This window comes from Pyrgilauda ruficollis, unplaced genomic scaffold (assembly GCF_017590135.1).
Source record: "Pyrgilauda ruficollis isolate IOZ18807 unplaced genomic scaffold, ASM1759013v1 scaffold41, whole genome shotgun sequence".
Classification (NCBI taxonomy): domain Eukaryota; kingdom Metazoa; phylum Chordata; class Aves; order Passeriformes; family Passeridae; genus Pyrgilauda; species Pyrgilauda ruficollis.
In genome coordinates this window covers 5,075,736-5,096,008 of record NW_024525601.1, presented here as the reverse complement: position 1 = coordinate 5,096,008, position 20,273 = coordinate 5,075,736, and the positions used below count along the sequence as shown (strand labels likewise).

The window sequence follows — 20,273 nt, the reverse complement described above, 5'->3', positions numbered from 1 at the left end:
CTGTGCCATAGAAGAAAAAAAAAGCTATTTAGCTATTTTCAGAACAGACTGAATGTACTTGAATGAAAAACCTAAACTGAGTACCTGGGAGAATGACAGAATAGGAAGACTGGTTCAGCCTTAACACTGTGTTGGCTGTAACCAGCCTTGCCCTTTGCAGTGTTTCTGACCTCAGCAGTAGTGCCTGACCTGTACAACAGGATTTATGGGTACCCTGAGCAGATGCAGAACTATTTCCCAATGTATCGCTTTCAGGAGCAAAAGGATTTGGAGTTTCCCAGCAACTGCATGTGCGGGTCTGCAACACCAGGTACGACATGCTTACAACCCCTGCACTCCATGCCATGAGTTTTCTAACTTGTTTTAGTTCACAGGTCTTTGCAGGCACAGGCAGTGTGCTGTTTGGGACAAGAGCAAAGCCAGTGCAAGGCACGGGCATGTCAGGACCTCAGCCCAAACATTTCACTGCCCTTCTCTCAGGCCAACTCCACTCTCCTAATGAGGATATGAGTACATGCTTCTCTCCCAGTTTATATTTATCCCTGGCCCAGGTGCTGTTTTCCAACTGTGAACACAAGCTCCCCTGTGCTGAGGACTCTGAAACTGAAAGAAATAATTTCTCCCCCACTCCACAAGTGCAAGATGGTAAAATGAATTCACTCAAACTGGTGTCATGTGCCAAAGCACAAAGGCCTGGTGTTTTTGAATGTTCAAAGCCAGCATATGTTTGTCCCTATGCTTATGTTCTATATGTTTTTTGCCTTACTGAAGCCTACAGCAAACAGCTGTCATTAACATTCACCCCTTCTGCTAACACTTTCCTTAATCCCTAACTGACTTCCCAGCCTATAATTAAACTTTCCAGCTGCCACACTAAGAGATGGCACCAATATCCATCATTTATTACTAAGTAGTCCTTAAAAAGCTCTTTTTCCAATTTCCAAGACCATGGACTAGAATCAAAGCCTCTTGCCCTTACAGGTTTTTGGCTAAAAACCTTCCATTCACTTACAAACTGTCTCATGTTTTACCAGGGAAATTAAATGGCCAAGTAGTATTATCTTAACAATTAAACTGATGCAATTTTATAGTGCCAATAGCTGGAATGCAAAGAGCTTGAAAAGTGATGCATAAACACTGCATGTGTTTACACATTTTGTATGGAAAATATACTAGAAAGAGCTCTATAACCAACAGCATTTACCAAGCTATTTGCTTCAAGCCCAAAGTTTAAACAGGAGCCTGAATTAAAATAATGAAAGGTCTGATAGCTTACTTTAGATTGCAACAGTAAATTGACATTAGCAGTTAAAATCTTGAAAATGTTTTTTTTCACATTCATGTAAGAGATTATTTGAACAGCAGAGCTAGCTGACAACATTTCTGTCTGGTACTATTCTTGCAGTGTTCAAGAGGACTTGATATTTTATAAGAAAATTACTGGCTTCACAGTTGAAAAAGGGAGAAGATGTCTGAAGCTAATGCTGTATTTTTTGGTAACGTGACGTAACAAGACGCCGAGGAAGCTGAACAAAGCGGGTGAAGGCAGTGTAACACCCAGTGGGAACACAGCGTGGGGTTCAAAGACTCATCATCCACAAGCCCTTCAGACCATTACAAGAAACACCCCCCCCCCCAAACAGCCACAAAATGCTGTTATTTTTGTAAGCCCCAAATGTCTAGGACACCTGCTGAGCCTTTGAGCCCAAAAGGTTTCCCCAACCCAAACCTGCAGTCTGGAGAGACACGCACATCATCCTCAATCCCAGAGCTCTGCAACTCTGCACACCAAAACCCAGGAGCCTGTATCTCCAAATACTGTCTGTTATAGAGTAGGGCAACATCTGCTTGACTGCTGAAGCACCATCACCAAAAACAGCAAGCAGGCTCCATTCATAGTATGATTGGCAAGTGCCAGCTGGCAATCCCGACAGCCCACAGCCTGCTGAAGACTCCGCGATGTTTGGGATCTGCCACCTCAGTGTCTCCTTCAACATGTTCAGGAGTCACAGCATGCTTTGGTTTTGCCTTTTGCCTCACGTGTCAGAGTACAATTGAGTGCCAAGATGCAGCCTTCATGTTTATGAAACTGCAGGCTGGTTTTATAGAGGATGAGGCTGCAACCTTGCTGGAAGTTACCAGCCATTTAAACAAAGTGGGGCCCCTTCAGGAAAGGGGTGCATTGGTTTTCCATGTTATACTACTGCTTGAGATTAACAATTTAACATTAAGGTTTTAATGGATTTCCATAACTGCACAGGATTTATCAGCTACTGTAAGGCTATTTTGGTAGACTACCAGGTTTAATCATTAATCATTCAGGTTTAGTCAACTCTAAAAGCATCACTTCTCAGCAAAGATCATGCCAGACAGGTGCAGAAATTCAAAGCCTGAACAGCTATGGCTTTGTTCCTAGCAGCAAGGCGAGAAAGGTCAATATTTTAGGTGAAAATGGATACACTTTCAGTTCTCTCTAAACTACAGGTGAAACTTTTCTCCCTCCTTGCATTAAACATATAATTTTAAAGACAGATTTCAAAGAGTGCGTGTGACACTCTTAAGCTTCAAATACGTACGTGTTGAGAGGTTAGGAGAACATGAAAACAGTGCTTCATTGAAACCCGTTTGTCATTTTTAATCACAGGATAACTCCAGAAGAGGTGTGACTGATGTAATTTAAATTTTCACCTGACAAACTGAATTATTCATCTTGGCGGCGCCTACGACAAAAGACCAAGCAGAGCAGGCAGTCAGTCACCCACCAGCCCCAGGAGCTGCTACAGAACATCCCTGAGAAGGGGAAGCCATGTCTTGCAGCACCACAGAGTGATGTCCTGCTCCTTGCAAGCACAACAGCCAGGAGGGCCCAGGACCTTGTCCTTGTCCCCACTGCTACCTCCTACCTTTTGTTTTCCAAAGCAGGGGAGGACTCTGGGCAGGCCCACTGATAAGAAGTGCTGGGGTTTGCAAGGAAGGTGACAGAAATGAAGCTGAGGCCTTTATCTGCACCTGAAAAGAGCTGTGTGTTCTGTACTTGTGGCTCAGACAGGGAGGACTAGAGGGACTGTGGAGCTTTTTATTTGAAACTGAATGAAAACTTTACCTGTTGCTAGTCACTACTACATTTGCCAGTGATGGGACCTGAGGGAATGGCCTGAACTCGTGTCAGGGGAGGTTTCAATTAGATATTAGAAAAAGGTTCACCAAGAGACTGCTTGGGCACTGGAACAGGCTCACCAGGGAAGTGGTCACAGCACTAAGCCTAGCAGAGTTCAAGGAGTGTTTGGAAAATACTCTCAGGCACATGGTGTGATGATTGGGCCAGGAATTGGACTTGAAGATCATTGAAGGTCCCTTCCAATTCAGCTTATTCGGTGTGTCTGTGAAATACTCCAAGCTCACACTAAGTTTTCAAGGAATTGCCTTTTTCTAATGGAATACACTTGTCATCATGCCTTGTCACCCCAGCTCTGGAAGATATAATGCATTTTTCAGAACTGTCTTAAGCAATGCTATATTATTAATCTTATGCCCCAATTTTGTGCCTCTCTAGTATTAGTGATTAATAGTTTCCTCATTGCATGTCCTACCAGAATTGAGAAAGAAATAAAGTTCTAAAAATTTCTACAGTGTTAATAAAATGGGGTTTCCATTCACCACACCTTCAGAATAGTAGGTTAAGAGTAGGCTACCCAAGGTCTTAAAACGAAGACTAAATGCCAGCAGAAAGCAGGATTCCTTGCCTGGAAATGTAGAGATGTTGGGCTTAAACATGAGATTAGTCAAAGAGTGAATTCTGCTCAGCCCACATCTTCAGAATGTTTTTAAGTAGGAAATAATTCCATTCATTATGTAAACTCTTATTCAGACTCTTGTTAAGGTTTGTGCTATCCCTTCTGAATTTCTGGACAGTTTCTTTCAGGCTCAGCAGCCAACATTTAATTAAGAAATATTTAACAGCTAGTGTTTTTTAAACAATGTCACGTTTGCAGAAATAATTGCATATTACATCTACTTTACAAAATCAAAATACAGCCAGTGGAAACCAGATACAAAACACATGCTTTCAGCAGAGCTCGTTTTGTTTAGAAAATGAACAGACAATGTATTTCCTTGGCTGAGACCTTGATCTGTTTGCCAAATACTGTCCTGCAGAGCTTTTTCTTCCTACAACAACATTCCAGGCACAGAGGACACTATCAAGGAAGCACAGTCACAGTTCTGCAGGTTAGGAACAGTGATAACCTTGGCATGCCTTAAAAGAAAGGTGGCAAAGCATTTTCAGCGAAGTACACAATGCAGTATGTAGTTAATGTATCTGTTTTGTCCCTTTATAGCTGCTCGGAAGCCGGAGATAGATGGGTATCTTCTTAGGCAATTAGAAAGTTTTTAACATAATGTTTTGCTGTCGCATCTTCTAGTGCATACCAGCATTTTTTCGCTTAGGGGGAAAAAAAAAAAAAAAGCACAGCAAGATTTCTTATGAATCTATGGAAATATCAAACACTCATATAAATTTCCACAGACTGGTTTAAAGAAGGAGGCATAAATACACCAACGGTGTTCTTCAAAGCAACATCACAGGATCAGAAGGTCATGGGGGGCATCTTTTTTTGTACTGGCTATTTTGCTTTTAGATAGAAAAAACACTGGCTAGAGTTAGAAAGGGGCACTTCAGATGGTGGAAAATGCAGGACACAGGGAATCACGAAAATTAATTGCAATACCCAAACTTCTACTGGGGTGAGGCAAGGTGATTCAGAGCAACAAGGGATGGGGAAAATCACACAGTCGTGTCTGCAAAGCAGATAGGTTAAAACAACATTGGAGCTTGAGAGGGAGGAAGTCCAAAGCCAGGTAGAGTTTGCTTTAATACAGACATTACTGTTACAGAAGCTGCTGGTATCCTACTGGTCAATGGAGGCATTTTGCCCCCATGGGTAACCCCAAAACCATGCAGTTTGCCCTGTACTGACAAGAGACATTTTATGTCTGTTCCTACAGCACAGCAGTGGGAAGTTGGCAACAATTTAAAAGGAAGGAAATTTTTTTTATTCTTCACCTCAGCATCCTTAATTCAATCACTGTCCCCTAGGGCTGAGAAAAGGACTGGCTTTACTGCTCTGCATTATCATGTTGGCAGAGAAGCTACGCTGAAAAATATTCCTAGTTTATATATGATGCAAGTGTAAGAAAAACAGTTTCAGGTTCACACAATGAAAAATAAGTCAAGAAATCTTAGTCAAAGAAGTAGCAGAGGAGGATAGAATACTTTCAAACCTTAAATATGAAATTCTGTGTGGTTGAGCTTCACAAGAGCTGTGGTCAACGGGTAACAGATCAGAAATAACAACCTTAGCACCAACACTTAGAAGCATAAGGCTGGCTTTTCAAGTATGTTTACTTTAGCTTTCAAGTAATTTCAGCATTTCTTTCATATATACTTTCAAGTATATCAGCATTTCACCATCACAATGACTGTGTGGCATAGTTAGTTTGTGCAAATAAAAAGTAGGTACATTGTTTATGCAGACAGAAAGCCTGGTTGAATATATTTAAATATATTGATGAAGGAAATGGGTGCTGTCTTTTCTCGCTATCTTGGTAAACTGGTGAGGACAGAAGCATGGTCTGCTGGCTCCGCTTCTCCAACCCAGGCGTGAAGGGATTCCCAAGATCAGGATAGTGAGACAAATCAGCTATTCTCTATTTCTTGAGAGTGTCAAGATTAAATAGAGTGGCACGCGATGTGGCTGTGGGTGATGGTTTGGTGTTTTTTCCAAAATATCTACTATAGCCCATGAATAGATGATTATAATCCACAATTACTAGTAGTGGCACTGAGGGCAGGACTGAACACAGAAAGCAAACCACTGTCAATACCAGATCTAAGCTGGCATAGAGCCTGTCCCCAGCCTCTGTTTTCTGCACTTCGCACACTACCCCTGCAAGTAATAGATGAAACCCCGACAGTGCTGGCACTGTATTAAAGGATCCTCCTAATTGCCATGCTTCAAATTCCAGCTCTAAGCCTGCTAAGAGAAAGTCTGCAAAACTCTTTAATAAATCATAGAAATCAGAGACAAAAATTAGGTCATGTCACCCACGCCTCCTATCTGCACCATGAGTCTGTTACCCATACAGTGCTGCCGAGTGCTCCGTCTCGACAACTCCTAAATGATTCAAGTGCTGAGGTTTCTCCCAATTCCCCAGGCAGACTGTTACACAGCCCAGTGAACATCACTATCCATAGGCTTTTCACTGACCAGCCTCATCCTCTCCGTACCAATTTTATCTTTGTCCCATTTTGTTCTGTTCCTATTTATATCTTCCTCCAACTTTCTCCAAATATGCTCTTGATGCTACCTCAACCACTATCTGGCAAAAATTGTTGCTCAGGAAACGTTCTTCTGCCTCTCCTGTAATACTGCTGTAGTGTGCTGCTATTTTTAGGAGAAAAAAAGGAGGTGGTAAGGGAATGAAAGGCTGCCAGCTCCAGCTGTACAAGAATAATGCTCCAGTACAGTGGAAACTACATTACAGTGTTTCTCTTTAAGCACATATAATTGACCAAAGCCTTAGTCTTCTGGAATGATCTAAATGGGTAAGACAGAAGAAATGGAAAAGACAAATTCCAAGGTTAAAAAAAAACCCTTGTCATTTCACTTCACCTACAGCTGGGCTCTTCCTTCCAGAGCTGTTATTGAGATTTTACAATAGCACTTGCCCAGTGAGACACTTGGTGAAGTAGCCACACATTGCCATTATCGTAGAATAATTTAGGTTGGAAGGGACCTTAAAACTCACCAAGTTCCAATATCCCTGCCATGGACAGGGACATCTTCCACTAGACCAGGTTGCTTAAAGCCCCATCCAACCTGGCCTTGGACACCTGCCCCTTGGCAATGTGTTCAGGCACATGGTGTGAATCTTGGGGTGTTCTGGACAGGTCCAGGAGTTGAATTTTATGATCCTTGATGGGGCTTTCCAACTTTCTATGATTCTATGACTTTCAGGGATGGGGCATCCACAACTTCTCTAAAAAACCTGGCTATTCCTCCTTGTCCTATCACTACATGCTCATGTAAAAAGCCTCTCCCTCTTTTCTGTAACGCCCCTTAAATGTCCCAATGCAGTCTACCCAGAGCCTTCTCTGCTCCAGTCTGAACAACTCCAACTATTTTAGTCTGTCTTCTTACCAGAGGTGCTCCAGCCCTCTGATCACATTCGTGGCCCTCCTCTGTATCTGCTCTAACAGGTCTACACTTTTCCTGTGCTGGGGACCCACAGGTGGAAGCAATATTCCAGGTAAGGTTCATGAGAGTAGAGTAGAGAGAACCACATCCCTCAGCTGGCTGGCCACACTGCTTTTGATGAAGCCCAGGATGCTGTTGGCTTTCTGGGCTGTGAGCATGCCTTGCTGTCATGTTGAGCTCCTCTTACACAAACACCTCCAAGTATTTCTCCTCAGGCCTGCTCTCAATCCATCTCTCAGCCTGTATTTGAGCCTGGGTTTGTCCTGACCCCTGTGCAGGGCCTTGCACTTGACCTTGCGTCAAGAGGTTCACATGGGCCCACCTCTCAAGCCTGTCAAGGTCCCTCTGAATGCCATCCCTTCCCTCCAGCATGTCAGCCACACCAAACCGCTTGGTGGTGTCAGCAAACTGTGCGATCATTAAAAAATGATCAATGAAGAAACCTGCTTACAAGAAGCCACTTCACCTTGGGCCAGCCCCTCAAGCAGAAGCAAGACCTCTGTTTTATGCCTGCTTCAAGACAAAGTGACATGCTGACCTCCAAAAAGGCAGCTGCCCATCGTTCCCCAACCTTGCTGGCCAATGCCAGTGCCAGACACCACACACAGAGGGCTCTGTGCAACCAGTGCCTGGACTATCGAGATTGTCTGGCCAAACCAAAAGACCCTTTTAGGATCTTCCCTGAGCACACACTTTTATACATCACCCACTGTCTTTATCAAACCTCGTATTTACTGATACGCAAGGTTTGGAACCACTATCAGGAACAAAGTAGAGGAATCAGATTTTTTTTGCTACAGATAATTCTCACAGGCAAGCAATGATGTTTCTCTTTGTATATATGCATATGTCCATGTACGGACACCAGTGCATCTGTGGGGCACCTTCAGGAATCACACTGTGCTGGGAGCAGAGGGGCTAAGCTCCGTCTGCACCAGCACTTGTTCTGCAAAAGCAGTAATTTAATTGAAAGAAAACAGTGATACATACAGAGCACCTGGTGAAGTAATCATTTCCAGTGTCCTTAGAAAGATTTCACCTTCCTGACCTAAGCTACAATTTGGTTGGGTCTGATTTTGATGCCTCAATCTAAACCAAACTGAGCCTTGCTTCACAGCCAGGCTTACCAATTTCCGTGGGAAGACTGACGGACTAAGATACTCCCCGACATGAGTCAGGGTGCAAGAACAGGTCTCTCAGTTAGTATAAACATATGTTTCCTAGGTCTGGAAGAGCTGGTGTGTTTTTTTGGTTGGTTTTTTTTTTCTTCTTCTGTTCTTCACAGCCTGTTTACATTTCCTGGCTTATTAAACTAGATTTTATTTGCAGCCAGTACATCCTAGGGAACTGGAGGTGTTACACATAATTGCCCTCAGACTCATAAGGACTAAACAAAGTAACCTCCACCACCAGGGAGTCCTCCTGCTCCACTGCTAACAGCAGCCTCAAGTTCTCTGGATGCCATGAGTGGTGTCACCTCCTGCCACCAGGGAAGAGGCTGCTGGTGCACCCCAGCATGTGGCTGTCTCCCAGGACTTACTCACCTCCGCCAGGGAGGTGGAGAGTGCTGTGACTGCTCTGCAAGGGATGAAGCTCTGAGGATGAGGAATATGAAGGAATAATCCCAAATGAGGAGGAGGAAAAGCAGGGCAGGTACTTGGCCACTTTCTTGGGTGATGGGAAAAATGGAGAGTGCCAGAGGATCAGGTTCCAGCAGGGATTCCACCAAGGAGCCCAACGACAGGGGGACCCCTCCAGCGACTGCAGCCAGGGAAAGGGCACATGCAGGGGGAGTGATGGGGAAGAGCCTGAACTGGAGGAGCAAGGCATGACTACAGAGCAGAAGAAAACCACAGGCCTAAGTGTGCAGCTTGCCCTGGTCTGATATGGACAGGGCCAGGTGTTTTCCCTACCTCTATCCCATGAACATCCCACTCTTCATCCACAGGGCTCCAAACAAAAACCCACCAGGGTCAGCTGTTGCCACCTCAAATTATTCACTCACGTGCTAGTTGCAGCCCATCTGGGAACAAAAAAACAACTCCTTCCTTATGGGAAAAAGGCTGCAGTAAAAGCCAGGCAATGGGCACATGCTACACCTTGGCAGTCCCAAATTTAACATAGCCCTAAATTAGAATCATCAACCATTCTCTATTTCACACAGGAGCTTTCTTCTCCCAAGGCTCACATAACAGAGCAATGCTGTGACAGAGCAATGCTTCCCCCTGTCCCATTTGCCAATAAACATCTGTTTCATACAAATACCCACACATGAGCAGGTATTCAAAATTGTATCCTGCTTTTTTCTCTTCACATTCCCTTACCCTTCCTGAAAATATATTTTTTTTATATTAACATCTGCTTTCCATTTATTCTAGCCCTTTATCCCCAACACATGCTCTGAGTCCCCAGTTTCCACATTTTTCTTTAACCCTTTAAACTGAAAGACTTTTCTCAATGGGATCAAACATCTGGTGGGTGATCCTCATGCAGATTTCTGTACTTCTTTTGTTTCTCAGCTTGCCAACAGATCAGTTTTGATAGATAGTGAAGCCACTTAAAAGGAGTCTCTATCTGTGGCACACCAAGTATTTCCAAGATCTATAAAGGAAAAGGTAAAAATTGATGAGGTCTCTGTAGAAAAGCTCTTCTCCCCCCCCCAGTTTTTTTGGTTTTTTTTGTTCTGTGTGCTTTTTAACTTTCATTTATGTAATACTCTTTCATATACTGCATCCCATAGGATGCAAATAGATTCATGATTTAATAGAATATCATTTCATTTTTGCTTTTACCCACTTTATTCAAGAACAGCCAGCTCCGCTGATACAAAGATGAAGTAAAATTTAAAGATTTCATTTTCCCCCAGAGACAAAAAGCTGACAATTACTCAAATTGCATTATATCAATTACTAGGAAAGGTGCAGGAGATACTGATTTTGCTGTCTATACAGCACACTGTCTCAGATTAACTCAGTTGTCCCAAATACTGACCCATTTCTGCTTTTCCAGAGGTACTCATCCTCAGCAATCCTCCGGAGCTTCCTCTGCACTGATAGTGATGGTGACAACAATTGAGACTGGCAGGGGAGGGAGCAAAGGGCCTGCAGGTTTTCTCTTACCAAACCCACGGAAAGTGCTTACGCTCCTCTTCTCCACTACCTGGGCTGTTCCCTTTAAGAAATGGAGATCTTCCCAAAGAAAACAAGCCTTTCTCTTTGGGTGTTTCAAGCCAGCTTTTGAGAGAGGCAGTGCAATGTGTCCATATACTCATTTAGACCTGGACCATTCCCCAGCCATTATAAATGGCTAACACTGGAGACTGAAAATTTAGAGAAACATGCTATAAAAGCTAGCTAATCTATCATTCTTCCAGTGGTTCATCTCTTTTAAAGACTTCCTTTATGCTACTGACTCAAACTGCTTAGTGATGCTTATTTAAGTCTAGTTCTGGGTAACACTCTTATACTCTACAACTTTTGTACAAAATAGAAGCAATCCATCATCCAGAATAAACACTTTTTCAGTCTAATTTTCAGCTTAGTTGACAGCAATCATATTTTTCAGTTATATGCATGCATTTATACTCACTTGATTAGAGAGAAATTTTGTTTCAACAAAACACTTTGAACATTCAAACACTGCAGTCATAAAATATTTCCTGTAAATATGTGATAAATAAGATGCTAAACCACAAAATCCTAGGGCCATGCTATACACATTGAAAAAACACAATCCTGCAGACTCACAACAGCCCTTCCTGCATAGACTGACTCTTTGTTTTCAAAGCCCAACTTATATTAAACATGCACAGAACACACAGAGATTCTCAGCCAAGGATGTATTTTGATGTGACAAAGTCACATAGTTTCACACTTTTGTGTTGAAAACGCTGTAGCCCAAGAAATAAAGCTGATGCTTCATCTCATGAGAGACAAGAAGTCTTTTATAACCACTTATAAATGGTTTGATGTTTTCCCTCAGACAACAAGCAGTCATTTACTGGTACATGAGATTTCCATGAAACAAGTCTGAATGTCACCCACCGTGAATAACACATTTAACACATTTCAAGAACTTTCTGTTAACTCAAAATCATGCCTGAAATACAAAGAAGTGACATCTTACATATTTTAAGAAAACAACCATGCATAACCCCCATGAAACTCACAAGCACACATCAAACAACAAACATAACAAACATAGATGCGACCATGCTGCTGTGGGACAAATCTACTATCACCTATCCCTTCCCAGATTTCAAAGAAAAATCTCTGAATAGCAATTATTTCTCATTAAAGACTAAATATTCAGCAGGTTTCCACTACAGACAAGAAAAGACTTCATCCCGATTAAATGAAAAATTACGTAAGTTGTAGCTTCACCTTCACTTGTTCCTTCTCGGAAGAGAGAACAGAGCCCCAACCCAAACCAACCCTCTCCAGTTTTGGTGCAGCTCTCCAGCAGTCAGACACAGCCCTGCCCAGCGAGGAGCCGCCAAGCTGAGGCGCAGGGGGAGGCTGGGGATGGGTGCCACACCCTGCACCCCCCCTCCCCCGCAGCTCCTCCTCAAGGCTAAACCTGCCCACCGCAGCAGCGGGCTCCCATGGGATGAGCTCCTGATGCGCATCCGAGCAGCTCCTCATCCTATGGGGAATCCTTCGGGGAGAAAAGGCCATCAGCTGCACCACTAACAGAGGGATGCGACTGCAGGCAATTAGTGAGGGGAGAGGCCAGGGCTGTACTGGTCTGATAAAATAGAACCAGTGTATTTTTAATGTTTCCCGATGTGTGTCGTGTTCCCTGCTGCAGCAAGCAGGTCTACAGCATGCCAGCAGCTCAAGGAGCCTTCGTGTTCATGCAGTGCCATAAGGAATAAACTTCCAGCAGCTCTTACCCTAATGCAGTGCTCTCAGGCTCTCCTCTCCTCCCCTGATTGCCATGCAGGTCTCATCCTCACACTAGAGCTGAAACTTTCCAACCCAGGGAGACCAGCATAGCAGTATTTGCCTATACTCTATTATGCATGTACACACTCAGAGGTGCAGCAAGAGCAGTGAATTTAACAACATCATTGATGCTGCATGATGATCTTGACCTTTTAATACTCTGTGAAAGGACTCTTCTCCATAGAATTAGAGAAAAAGCATACATTCAACTGCATCTGACCTTTACTGGTCCAAGCCTTATGTAGTTTGCTTATATTCTTATTTTTAATGGGATTCAGTAATACTTGCTTTCTTTATACAAACCCTTCAGTTTTCTATGGACAGAGATAATTGCTGACAACACTAAAAGTAAAACAAAAAGGTATCACTCAACTCACCAGGCTGTAAAAGAACAGATGTGCATGGGACACACCTAACCCGGAGCTTTTTTCAGGTTTTTTTTTGGTTGTTTTTTTTTTTTTTTTTGGCAAGCAGGTCTCTGACTTTCAATCATTTTGACAGAAAAGACCTCTAACATTATAAGTAGTTTCCCTTCAACTTCGAAGCAACGTGCATGTTCAGTGGAGGAAACAGTTTCCATCTCTGTCTCAAACAGGGACACACACCGGAGAACAGTGGTGAGAGTAACAACCGCTTTCCTCCTCCAGCACAGTCCCAAGAGAAATAAAATCAAGACAGCACAAGGCCAGACAGGGATGATTTGCTATTGCGATTTCCACAGGAGTGCAAGTGTTTAAGCTTCTCGCTACATGTGATGAAGTTTTGCCTTTGAATAAAAAATGGGACAACCGAAAAGGACAAAATCCTTTCCCACCGACCCGCCCCGGTCCCCCTCTGGCAGCCCAAGTGCGCGGGGCCGCACCCAGGATGCGGGAGCACCGACGGACCCGCTCAGCCCTCACGCTGGTCGCACCCGCAGCTTCTCTATTCCCCTTTCCCCACAGACCTGGCCGAGCACCGACACTTCCACGCCGCGCTCCGCGGGGCCAGGAGTAGGGATGGGGAACAGTGAGGGGTTCCAGCGTCCGAGCCGCGCTGCCGAGCACCTGGGAGCCGGCGCCGTGTCGGGCAGGCAGGGAGGCGCGATCCGTGCGGCGCGGGGCGGAGCGGAGCGGGGCAGCCCGGCCCGGCGGGGCCCCTCGCTGCCGGCCGGGAGGGGGCCGGCGCGGTGCTGCCACTGCAGCGGTCCGGGGCTGCGATGTGCTCCGTGCATAACCACACCCACCGCATTGCAGAAGCCACGGCCCGGGGCGGGGGGGTAGGGGGTAACCCCCCCATGGCGAGCAGCGCAGCCCCGGCCGGGCCCCTGCACCGCCCAGGTGTTGTGTCCCCCAGGTGAGCGGGGCACGGGGGCAGGCACGGCCCTAGGGGGGCTCGGGGTGCGCCCCACCACGCCACGCGCCTCGCCCGCCCCCCTCCGCCGCCTACAGAAGTTTCCCACAGAAATGCGTATCGTCCTGAAAAAAATTAAAATTGCAGTCGCCCTCCCACCCTCGGCCGCCCGGCAGAGCTGCGGCGGGAGCAGCCGAGCCTGTGTGTGTCCCCGCAGAGCCCCCGCCGCCCTCCCCGCTGTGCGGGGGGCACCGCTCGCTGCCTGCCCCGGCTCCCCAGGCAGCCTGGCCGCACGCACACGCCGCCCCCCCAACTTAAAAATGGCTCCTAAGAATGATGCAAATATATATAGACATATATATTTATATATATACGTCTATATATACACACACACACATATGTAAAAATAAATACGCATAGGCTATAAAAAGGGGGAGATGCAATCTGCCCCCGCCCCCCCGGGCATACCCTCAGCTCCCCGCTGCGGGGAGGGCACCGCAGGCAGCGGGGCCGGAGCGGCGCGGAGGTTCCTCGGCCGCGGAGCGGAGCGGCGGGGGCGGCGGGCGCGGGGCTGCTCCCGGCGCGGCGGCGGCCACGCGTCAGCAGCGGCAGCGCAGCCCGGCTCTGCCCAGAGCGAGCCTCCGCCGCTCCCCAGCAAATCAGGGCTGCCGAGGCTCCTCCGGCGAGAGGGAGGGAAAAAGGAAAGGGGAAAAAAAAAAAAAAAAAAAAAAAAAAAAAAAAAGAAAAAAAAAAAAAAAAAAGAACTGTACGCAGGGGAGAGCGGCTGAAGCTGGATGCCAGCAGGTTTGTGGAGGCAGCCTGCCCTACTCCCTGCCCTACACCGCAAGCTGCTCCCCGGGCATCGCACAGAGCCACCCCGCCAGCACAGGGATCCCCACCTGTGACCTGAGGGATTCGGCCGGTTTTTGGCTCAGCTAAATGAATCCGTGTATTTAGAGAGATCAGTACAGCTGCAGCAGTTTCAGGCAAACCCCTGCGATTGAGAAGCTCCCTGTCAACTTAAGAGCAGCAAGCTGTGAGCTGGCAAGGTCTGGCTTTGAATTACATGTGGGGGTTTTGATGAGGGGGGTGCATGTTACCAGTCTTTTCAATTTTAATTTTCAGTGACAAACTACATGTTCTTAAAATATGAACCGTATTTCCCTCCAGAAGATTGCCAAAATGTAAAAAAATAAAAGTCCTGTTGCACATCAACTCCTGATCCAAAAGGGATAATGTAAAACCAAAGATGACTTTGAAGTTTGTACTCCAGTACAGACCACAACATGCCACGTGTCAGAAAGCATCAAAAATTTGTAGTGCATACAAAAGCAGTTTGGGAGAGGATTATTCCTACTTGCACCATTCCAATGTGGTAAATACATAGCTCCTCTTAGAGCACAAAACTGACTTCTCCCCTCTATACACACAGGAGTGAGTGGCTGCTGGGTTTGAGACTGCTGCATCACCATAATCAGAGGCACTGCTCATTTGCTTCTCTGGGGGACCAGAAGTAGCTGAACTTGCTCTTTTCTGGAGGAGGAATTGACCACAGGAAGGGAAGTGATGGCTTGGCTGCAGAAGAGCCACAGATGAACATGGTCTGATGCTGCACCTTCAATCCTGGTACAGCCAAGTGGATAAATGAGGCTTATTCTCTCTTTAGATAGGGCATTTAAAGAGCTCCCAAAACTTATGAGATCCAAATCATACTCAGGGCTCTGACATGAATCAAGGGGAGAGGGAGGGGCAGGGAACAGCTCTTTTAATTAGCAGCATCTCTGGGGGATTTAAGAAGAGAAGTAGGTTTTGACAGTAGGCAGAAGCATAGCATTTCTCAGATCTGCAAAACTGTGCTGTTCTGTATTTCACATGGAATTGTAGCCAGCCACACACCACCCTCTTCACCTGCTATGCCAGAGTGCTGTTGAGCAGATCTGGCACACTGTAATGTGCCTGAGAAGGAGAGTTCAAAAGGAAAATGCATGCCATCAGCTAAGAGAGGGCATACCTTTGGTCACACAGTTGAAATAACAAGACTTGTATACTCTTTTCCACCAGGAGCTCTGGAAGCCATCACAAATCACAAGAGAATGGACTTGACAGCTAAGTCGCACATTAGAGTTAACAAGGTTTGATTTGAAAAAAAAAAAAAAACCCAAAAAACAAAACAAAAGCAAAGTAAGAAAAGGACTGACTTGCTCTGAATCAAACTGAGTCTCAAAAGCAAACTAGGAGACTCAAGAAATATTTGTGAAAAAAACAGCAAGAATTTCCCAGCTCAATCTTTGGCAGCTCTTGCACTGCCCATTACAGAGAAAGGTGTTGACATCACTTTTATGCAGACACATCACAGGAGTATTAGTGGTCCCCAGCCACCCATGTCATCCTTGAGCAGTACAGCAGGCAGATTTACCCCACAGTTACACTATGCTCTGTGATCCCTTTTGTGGATATTCTGCATACGTAATGGCATCTTTCATCTGAGGCTCTAGAAGGCTTCCAGCACATTGATTTAACCTCAAAGCATCAAATGGTATTAACAGGCTGCTCCTACAAACAAGAAATCTTCGCAACGGATTAAAGGCAGCTGGTACCTCTGGGCTACCAATAGAGGCCTAAGTTTCAGGGCTCTCAACACAGTATTTTTTTTTTTTTAATTTTCAAATGTTAATTTCTAATTCCAAAGTGGTTTTTTTGCCCAACCTGCCATGACTTCTGTCAGAAGGAAGCTCCAAGGAAGCTTAGGTTTCCATGAATCAGCATTTTAATTTTTTTAATGTTTTTTTCAGTAACTTATAGCAAGCCTAAATCCATACTCACCAAGGAAGCTTAGGTTTCCATGAATCAGCATTTTAATTTTTTTAATGTTTTTACAGTAATTTATAGCAAGCCTAAATCCATACTCGTCTTACAAAGGTGGGAAATGTTAATGATCCCCCTGCACTTCACAGGAATTAACAGTGTCCATTTACAGAAAAGGAAGACACTGGATAAGAAGTCCAGGTAGCACGAGAAGAGACCGATCTCCTGCCTTGCTATGGACAATAACTTTATTTTTGCTACTTTCTTTTCTTTCTGGAGGTGGTGCTTCACAGCTAAACGTCAGGAGCAAATGGTTCCATTTGAGTTCCATTCATCTCCACTCCCAACACAGCAGGCTTGGTGCAGCCCAAGGCAGTCCCTTCTCACCTTCACAAAGGGCCCTGCTGACAGCAAGTCAGGCAGCCCTACATTCTGCTTATTTAAAAACAGGACCAGCTTGGGTGGGATGCCACACACTGGCAGTCTCTCTGAACACACGGGCTTTGAACCCCCCACACCCTGCTGCTCTAGACATGAGCTCCCACACACCATCTCCTCTCCATTCCAGTGACTGCAGAACACCTCTCTCAGCCTGCTCCTGTTACACCATCCCCTTTCCTCTTCTCATATCTAGTTTGGCCCATTCTCCCCCTCTCCCTATTAGGACCATACCTATTGGCCAGGGATTTCCCAACCATCTATTCTTCCACAGCCCTTTCAAGAGGCATCTCTTCATCTTCCCTCTAAAGCAGTTTCCTTCCCCTCATACCATATACCTTCCCCACATTTTCTCCATTTTCTGTATTGAGATGGCAGGACCCAGCTGTATGAGCAAGAGTCAGAGTCACTGAGGAGAATGACACACAGCTGGGGAAGGGGGTAAAATAGGTGCAAAGTTCTGCCTTCTGTTCTCTTCTCTATCTATACACCCCTTTTGCTGCTCCAGTTTCTCACCTTTGATGAACAATTGCAACTAGCTTGGGAAAGCCCTTCAAAGGGAGGAAGAAAAAACCACAGAAGAATAATAGCAAACATGAAGCAGGTAAATTAGAGGTGGGGAAGGGAAAGGTGCCAACACACACACACACACACCCCTTCCCCATGGGGTTCTACTCAAGAGGAAAACAGTCGTAAGGAAAGCAGGCCTGTGCAAAGCATTTGGCCACTACAAGGACTTTTTTAAAGGGAAGAGGAATGGGGAGACACATGGTCTCTGCCAGGAAAAGATGAATAGGCAACCCTGGAAGAACAGGGACAAGGATTATTGCCCAGCTCTGGGAACTGATGCCTAAAACATTCTTGTGATTGCCTAATTGATTGGACATGGCATTCAAAATAGCACATAACAGAAAAGCAAGACACAAAAATGCTATCAAACTCAGCAGAAAGCCGTCTTAAGTCCAGCCAACGATGAATTAGCTGGGCACAGCACTTTGAAAAATGGCAAGTACTATAAAAGTACTAGCATTAATACAGCATTATTAAGAAGATACTTCTTAGCAGACAGGAGCTTGGCACTATCTGTCTAGACAGGCAGATGGGTTTGGAGTCAAACTGATTTTTTTTTTCTTTTTTTTTTATTATTACCGTATCTACTTCCATTTATTAAGAGCAAACCATTCGGTCCATGACTCATGCAGCTTAACTTTCTGCATGGCAATGAAACAAAATTCTCATAATTAAGAATGATCACTGTGAACAGATGAAGGTAAGATTTAGAAATCAAACCAAATTTTCTATTTCTATCCTCACTCACTACAAACATAATGCCCACTAATTGGCCAATATTACCATTGCCTTCAAATATGTCAGTAGTAAACCTGAGCTATCCTTAAGCAGAACTCAGTGACACAGCAGGTTAGATTCATTGCTGATGCTGGTTTACTGACCTCAGAGAACAGATTTATTTGGTCTGTTGTCTCTAACTCTCAGTCTGCCAGTCACTGCCAAATCCACCCCATTTTAAGACTACTGAAGGAACAATAAGTAAATTTGGCTCCAGTGCTGTACAGCTGAAATCCTGCCCGTAGAAGATTTACTGCAATTAATTCAGCACTGCCCTTTGCCACTTTCATATCTGTGGCTACTTTCTGACTGAAAGGCATTAACTGGATTATCAAGGATTGCCTCCTGCTGCAGTTCTCCAGCCCCCATTATGAACCAAAGGTAGCCACATTTTATGGATACATGATGCTTTGGGATGTACCTGAGGTTGTGACCAAAACATATGAGAGTTATCTTTCAGAGAGAATAATAAACTGAAGCTTTGAATCACAGTTAAAGTTTTAATTTTTGATTTATTTTGTTTATTCATAGTCATTAATACGGTTTAACTGTAGCTTGATTTAATATACACTGACTACAGGAAACCGACAACACAATATGCAGTCAGTACAAATTTATTTTCATTTCATTAGTGTTCCTGAACAGCCCAACAATAAGGGAGGCAAGGACAACTTTCATTTTCCAGTAGCAACTCTAGGACTACAAACTTCCCAGATGGCAATCATCTCTATGGAGGTCAACACAGACTATTTTCCTTTACTAGGTTGCTTCCTTGATTCTTTTCCATACCATTTAACCCAACCTTGCATTTTAGTTATAAAACTATTTTTAGGTCTTCTATATCTTTTCATCTAATTCAGAGAAGGATTTAAGCTGAAGTTTACCTAAGCATAAGCTAGAGTCTCACTGAGTCAAAGAAGAATCAATTCTCATATTTATGGACTACTATCAGAAATAGAAATGTCATCCTGAATCATAACTGCCTTCTACAAATCCCATGAGGAAGATGCCTCTTCCTCATGACACCTGTGATAAAATGGCTTGCAGTGGCCAGGTTAATAGGCATAGCCCCCAACTGCTTTCATATAATTTGTCTTTGTTAGCTGCAAGATTTACCAGGGAGGGAAGGCACTTTAATGAGTGTTTGCATAGCACCCAATACAGTTCAGCTCTCATCTTAATTAAGGTTCAAAGCAATTAAGGGAAGCAGTAGTAGGTTCTTGTTTAAAATACAATGAATGTTTATGTTTATCATCATACTAAAATGTTATTGGGAAAATATAAGAAGGCCTGCTCAAAACAGAACACATTTATCCTTTATCTGTGATGTCTTATATGCTAAGATGTCCCAGGTTGCTTTCTTCAGTGGTTGAAGGATTGCTTTAAGCTCAAGGATTCCTTACAATTGAAACACTTCTGACCTGGCATGCCTAAACAAGAACTTCAGGTTTGCTATCTTTCCTGTCAAGCTACCCCTCTCCACTTTTATTCATTCAGAGTGACAGAAGAGTAGAAAAACCCAAATTGGACAACAATAAGTAAACTCTCAGAAAGGGGAAGGATTGGTGTTTTTAATCTATCAAATACACTTTTTGAAGAAAACAACAACAAAGCAAAACCCCAATTTATGCACTGTAATTTCTCTGTCTCTAGTTAGAAAAGTGCACAGTTGTTCCCAGTATGCTGCCTTATCTTGCCCTTATATATTTCCTTGCACAAAACATTACAACAGAAGTGGCTGCTCTTCACAAAACAAGGACCTGGGGCTGTGCCCAGTGGCTTCAAGCCCACCAAGCCAGATGTCACCCTTGTTCCTCACAGCCTGTCCCTGGCCCAGTTTGCCACATTCTCCCAGTTAGACATCTGCAACACCAACAGGAGAAACCTCTTTATCAATCCCACAATTTCTCAGTTGCTCCTTCCCACCTCCATCTCCTGCCCCTTTCACGAAGCCACTACAAATGTTTATTAAGTCTGTGAGAAGAAGCAGGCAAATGCTTTCAAGTTAGAACTGAAAACAGAGGAGAAACAATAAATCTGATCAATTCCTCACTATGATTTCCAGTGAGATCTCATCAATATGAGACTGAGGAGTGGATGGTGTGGTGTGACATAAGCAGTGAGAATGACAGCAATGTCACACCACTGC

The 20,273-nt window shown here is 44.5% G+C and overlaps 1 protein-coding gene across 10 annotated transcripts in view; it reads right to left on the bottom strand.

Moving 5' to 3' along the window:
* The window catches only part of EPB41L3 (erythrocyte membrane protein band 4.1 like 3), a 95,285-nt gene extending 81,179 nt beyond the window's left edge, over positions 1-14,106 (bottom strand). For all 10 annotated transcript variants that reach the window (XM_041477692.1, XM_041477687.1, XM_041477683.1 and 7 more), the window contains exon 1: positions 14,003-14,106. The gene's annotated coding sequence lies outside the window, so the exon portion shown is untranslated. The remainder of the gene's footprint in view (positions 1-14,002) is intronic.
* Positions 14,107-20,273: the final 6,167 nt, after the last annotated feature.